Raw genomic sequence first — 6,475 nt, 5'->3', positions numbered from 1 at the left:
GGCTCCGGACGTGCAGGCCCAGCGGCCATGGCTCACGGGCCCAGCCGCTCCGCGGCATGTGGGATCTTCCCGGACCGGGGCACGAACCCTTGTCCCCTGCATCGGCAGGTGGACCCCCAACCACTGCGCCACCAGGGAAGCCCTGCTTTATTTCTTAATCACCTGCTGATTATATTGAACTTTGCTAAGTTCTGAGAGAGAGAAAATGGAACTGGACCTAGTGGTCCCCTCTAGTAGCCTGGAGTCCAGATGGGAGACAAGACAGGTACACAAAACAGTTAAGACTGAGGAGAGAGGGGAGTTTGGGAGATGAGGTGTCTGGCCCGGAATGCCTGGTCCACAGAGCCTCTCCACAGACGGGCAGATCACACCTTAAACTCTTAGAAGAACGTTTTTCCAAGCTCTCTAACGCAGCTACTCACCACTCACACACACACACAGATGCGTGCGTGCTCTATGAGGGACCCAGATAGGCATTTCAGCTTCTGCATGTCTGTTCAATAGAGCCCACGTTTCAGAGTTCATCATCATTAGGCAGTACACCATGGGGTATCAGCCTGGGACTCTGGGTTGTTACTGGTTTGTTTTAGTTCTCCTCTATTAGATGCTACCCCAGATCTAAATAAATTGGGAATTGATAGGTTTTAGAGATTTAGTAAAGTGATAAGATTAAGATGTTCACCAGGATTTCAATATGCAAGTTAATATTACATTATAATGAGGACTGATCTGCATGCCACATCATGGAACATTAAGGATACATTCATTTATTTATTTATTTGGAATTTTTTTCCAAACAGCTCTATTGAGATATAATTCACATACTATACAATTCACCAGTTTAAATTGTTCAAATCAGTGGTTTTTAGTAGATTCGGAAAGTTGTACAACCATTACTATGATAAATTTTAGAACATTTTCATCACCCCGCAAAGAAATCTTGTGCCCAGTTAAGCAGTCACTCCCCATCCACCGCTCCTGTAGCTCTTGGCAACCACTGGTCTGCTTTCTGTCTCTATGGATTTGCCTATTCTGGACATTTCATATAAATGGAATCATAGGCTATGTGGCCTTTTGTATCTGGCTTCTTTTACTTAGCATAATGTTTTTAAAGTTCATCCTTGCTGAAGCATGTATCAGTTCTTCATTCCTTTTTATGGCCAAATAATATTTCATGGTGTGAATATATCACATTTTGTTTATCATTCATCAGTTGATGGACATTTGGGTTGTCTCCACTTTTTGACTATCATGAGTACTCCAGCAATACATTTTAGAAAATCCATAATACCCAGAAAAAAGTTGAATTTTCTTATACCTGTATGATCATTTTTTTATGAAGGATTAATTAAAAATACCCCACCCTTGACTCTGGCTGCCTAAACCAGCCACTTGCTGCATACCTTGGGACTCTAGGAAAAGTTTCATGTGTGGACGGCAGTTTCCAGTGCAGTAAGTTGATTGTAGATGAAAACTCAGATTCCTGACTGGAGAGATGCCTGCTGTGGCCAATGAAGCTACAAGATGGTTAGTCCAATCGCTTGTTTGAAAAACCTTTACCCATCTGCTTTTTAAAAAATGCTGTATTTTTAAACCATAATTTATTATCCTTTTCCCTAACGATTGGTATATAGGAAGTTTTATGTCATTACACATAGTGGCACAGGGACCATCCGTATCCATATCCATAAACCTTGTGCCCTTCTGTGAGTGATTCTAAGGGTTAGGCTCCTCGAGGTTATTCGGAAAGGGTTGAGAAGTTTGAGAAGCACTATGGTATGTCCCTGAAGGAACTCCAGGAAACGTTCTGTGTGTCATGCCTGCTGTGGCCAATGAAGCTACAAGATGGTTAGTCCAATCGCTTGTTTGAAAAACCTTTACCCATCTGCTTTTTAAAAAATGCTGTATTTTTAAACCATAATTTATTATCCTTTTCCCTAACGATTGGTATATAGGAAGTTTTATGTCATTACACATAGTGGCACAGGGACCATCCGTATCCATATCCATAAACCTTGTGCCCTTCTGTGAGTGATTCTAAGGGTTAGGCTCCTCGAGGTTATTCGGAAAGGGTTGAGAAGTTTGAGAAGCACTATGGTATGTCCCTGAAGGAACTCCAGGAAACGTCTTCTGTGTGTCACGTTAAATTCTGCTTATGATCAATTCTGCACACTCTTTCACGTTTACGAGTAAACCTTGAGTTCAAGAAAAGGAGCACGAAGTTGAGTGTATTGGTTCACCTTTGCTGTGACAAACCATCCCCAAACTTAGCCGCCTTAAAGTAACCACTGTTTTATTCAGTTCTGTGAGTCAGCTGGTGCCTCCTCTGGTTTGGCCTGATGTGGCTGGGGCCAGATGGTAAGGGAGGACCTCACTCCCGTATCCAGGCCTCACCTGGGCTGGTGGGGTGACTCCAGCTTCCCTTTATGTACTTCCTCACCCCCTACGAGGAGGAGGCTAGTCCAGGCTTACTCTCATGCCTGAAAGATTTCCAGGGAGGAGCGAGGAGGGCAGACTCTGGGGAGCAAACACTTTTGATGCCTCTGCTTGCGACACATTTGCTCATGGGCCACCAGTCAAAGCCAGTCATGTGGCCAAATCTAGATCAAGGGGTGGAAAAATAGACACCACCTCCTGATGGTGGGAGCAACAAAGTCACGTTGCAAAGAGATTTCCACACAAGGACAGGGGAACTATGATGGCCATTTTTATAAACAATTCACCACAGCAAGGAACAGCCAGCTCTTGCATCAAGAGGGAATTCTGATCACGTGTAGGCTGGTTTGTGGCCTTTGCGGACAGCCCAGGTTGGCCCCATTGCCTCATTGCACAAGTGGTGTCACTCTTCATCCTTTCATCCAACACATTTTATTGGCATTGTAGAGAAGGGATCATCTTCGTCTTCTGGGGATAGAAGGGGAAGGAGAAGGTTCTTATGATTTGTATTTTAGTTGAATCCTTCAGTGTATGAAGCAAGTCAGGAAAGGTCCCGCATTGGGGAAAGGTCCGTTGAGGTTCACAGTGGAAGGATTTCCCTGAGCATCACAGAAATGATTTGAAGGTTGCAGATGCTCTTCTAGATCTAGATAAGCTTTGTCTGGCGGAGCTTCAGCAGCATGCAGGAATTCTGACATGTTTGGAGAAAAGGGAACCAATATATATTTGAATTATTTCTAATATGACTTGTCCAATTTACATATTCTAATTGGTCATCTATGTTTATTTATTTTTAAGTTTTATTTTTTTGGTACGTGGGCCTCTCACTGTTGTGGCCTCTCCCGTTGCGGAGCACAGGCTCCAGACGCGCAGGCTCAGCGGCCATGGCTCACGGGCCCAGCCGCTCCGCGGCATGTGGGATCCTCCCGGACCGGGGCACGAACCCGTGTCCCCTGCAACGGCAGGTGGACTCTCAACCACTGTGCCACCAGGGGAGCCCTACTTTTGGTATATTTCCTCATAGGAAGTGACATGACCTAATCTTTCTTAGACTATCCACGCACAATTTGTCTGAACTCTTCTGATTATGTTAACTTTTCCAGAATGGCACCACTAACTACTAAGGACAATGTTCTAAGACCGAGGTCAGCAAATATATCCTTCTTTTTTTTTTTTTTTTAATTTATTTAATTTATTTCTTTTTGGCTGTGTTGGGTCTTCGTTGCTGCACGTAGGCCCTCTCCAGTTGTGGTGAGCGGGGTCCACCCCTCATCACGGTGTGCAGGCCTCTCATTGCGGTGGCCTCCCCTGCTGCAGAGCATGGGCTTCAGTAGTTGTGGCGCACGGGCTCAGCCGCTCCGCGGCACATGGGATCCTCCCGGACCAGGATCCCACCTGTGTTCCCTGCATTGGCAGGCGGGCTCCCAGCCACTGCACCACCAGGGAAGTCCCCTATGTTTACTTTTCAATGGATTGGATACAGCAGGCAGCTGTAACCCATTAGATTTTGGAGTAGAAAAGACACTTTAAGTCCTGGGTTTTATTTTGGGAGCGCTGTTAGCTTTGTTCATTTCCCTTAGTGTAGATAACGTGAGGTTGATAGCCCTGCTCCCCTTCCTCTTCTGTAAAAAGTATATGTATATGTAAGTGTAAACCTTTTGAAATTCTTGAGCTCCTTGTAGAATGGTGTCGTGTGAAGTCAAAGCAGTGCTTCCTTTTAAAAGTTTGTATAAGCTGATATGTCAGTAAATCAGTAGCCTCAGAACCCTGGGGGCTTTAGAACAATCCATTGGTTTTATGAAATTATAGCATGTGTTGATTTTTCAAAATGGTACTAGTCCTAATTTAGAGTGGATAGCCCTTTATCCTTCTCTGCCTGGGTTTTCTCTGATCTGTCTTACATGTGTGGTGGGGAAGGAGGAAGTGGGAGAGTGGAAGCAGGGAGTATATACGACAATCTTAAGCACTGTCATCACAGGGTAAGATGGAGGAACGGAGGCTGAAACAAGCAATAATCCAAAAAAGTGGAAAGGATGTACGTTAACAGCTGTTGACTCCCTACCTGACAAATAACCCCACTCCTTGTCTTGTTTCATTTAATCCGTATAACAGTGATGAGAGAATATCTCCCCCAGAGAGAAGAGCCAGCTCAGACATATAAGTTAAAGTCAAGTGCCAGGATGCCAGTGGGGCAGCCTTGTTCCTGGTGTGAGGTGGCAGGAGTGACTGGGAACACTCAGCTCTCAGCTCCCCGCTCTGTATCCAGGAGGTGAGCCCCGCCTTCTCTGATCCAGCCCGTAGGAATGGTCAGTTCCAGAATGAATGGAGACTGGAGTCGGATAAGGGGGAGTTCACCATGGAGCCTTTGGCCAATTCTGTGACCTCCCAAACTCAGGTCCCTCCACAGTGATGAGGGGTGACACTGCTTCCTCATTGGTTCCTTGTGTGGATTGCGGCAACCCCTGGAAGGAGCCCAGCACGGGGCCTGCCCTACATCAGCCTTCAAAAATGTTTATTTACTGCTCCCCAACCCCCATCTCCAACTACCACCCCTTACGGTCAGTATTCAGCTGCCTCCCTCCATGTTTATCAGAAGGAAAATGGCATGGAATTGCCAAGAGAGGCCACCTGATGCCCTCCTGGATGCCCCCGGCCTCAGTGCTCTTGATGCTGAGCACCTTCCACCTTCTCCTTTGACCCCAAGGAAGGGGGATGAGGGCGAGGGGGGAGGATTTGAGTGGTAGCCCTGATGCTAAAGGTCTGTCACATTCCAGCTCCCATCGGTGCTGATGGCCTGTTTATGAGTGACATTTAGTACAATGCTTAGAAGAAAAATAAAACCTCCCTCAAAAAATCTGACAAAAGGCTGCATAAAGACATATTTGGCGCCTCCGCTGGGAGAGGCATGATAGCCAAATACAGCAGATGTGGGAGGTGAGTAGCCAGCGTTTTTGTTGCTAATCATCTTTTTGTTCATGGAACTGGGGGTGATATTCAAGAGCCCTGGGCCAGGCAGAAGTTAGCCTTGTTCTCCTGGGGTTCTTTGTTTCTATGTTTGTTTTTAATCCTAAAGTGTCATTGCAGTTTGGTTTTCAATTGGAGAGTGGAACTGCCATCTCATTCGCTCAGTGCAAATGTACTGAACACCTCCTAGGTGTCATTCAGTTTGGTCCCAGCTGGAGATTCGTAGTCGTTTCCACAGCAGCCCTAGCAGATAGGTACTGTGGCCATTCCCATTTTAATGAGGCTCAGAGAAGCTAGCACTACCAAGCCTGCTTGATTTGGAACTGTGCACTTAAAGCACTGGTGGCCCTGAGCACTGTGGGGTATGCTGTGAGGAGCCTCTGAGGATGCCCTGCCCTGATAGTCTGCCCTCCCTGTGGTCTTTCTCTTCTCCCTTCCTATAAGTTGCTTTATCTCCCCAGATTCTTATTTTTTCAGGCATGATAACACATTCTCCATCCTCACCACACAGTGTCAGCAGTATAAAGGATAACCCAAAGGATGAAAGCCATGAGGGCAGAGACAGGCTTGTTCCCTGTGTCTCCAGGGCCTTGCACCGTGCCTGACAGATGCTGGGCACTCAGTAATGTTTGTTTACTGACTCTGTGTGGTAGAAAGCTCTTCCATTCCTTATTGCTAACTACATGTGGTCATTTAATGATGATGATGATGCAGATGAACATTCTGTTAAAAATGAAAAGCATCACCCCGTCTCGATTATTTGGAGGTGGGTGGTGATGCCAGCCCCCTAGGAGCCCTTTTTCATGGTCTGCCCTTGATGCCACATTAATTCTCAACTCCCTACTCCTCTGAAGGCATGCTGCTTTCTTGGTGTTCCACTTAGCTGACTGGGCACCATTTAGCCACTCATCATTCGTTGAACTGAATTCAGTGACTGCTCTTGGATTTGGAGTCTTGAGGAAGACTCAGGACTTGGAGCATCTCCATGGTGACCCAGTCCCCAAGATGTCACTGGGCATGGACACATCCGTAACCTTTCATCAACCTGTTTTTGATCAGTCAGACTCTCCAGCCA

The 6,475-nt window shown here is 46.2% G+C and overlaps 1 protein-coding gene across 1 annotated transcript in view; it reads left to right on the top strand.

Annotated features, from left to right (window-relative positions):
* The window catches only part of BEND3 (BEN domain containing 3), an 18,774-nt gene that overhangs the window by 1,196 nt on the left and 11,103 nt on the right, over window positions 1-6,475 (top strand). The window lies entirely within an intron of this gene.

This window comes from Lipotes vexillifer, unplaced genomic scaffold, assembly GCF_000442215.2.
Source record: "Lipotes vexillifer unplaced genomic scaffold, Lipotes_vexillifer_v1.1 scaffold515, whole genome shotgun sequence".
Classification (NCBI taxonomy): Eukaryota; Metazoa; Chordata; class Mammalia; order Artiodactyla; family Lipotidae; genus Lipotes; species Lipotes vexillifer.
Note: the sequence above shows the minus strand (reverse complement) of the source record. Positions and strands in the feature narration are given on the sequence as shown.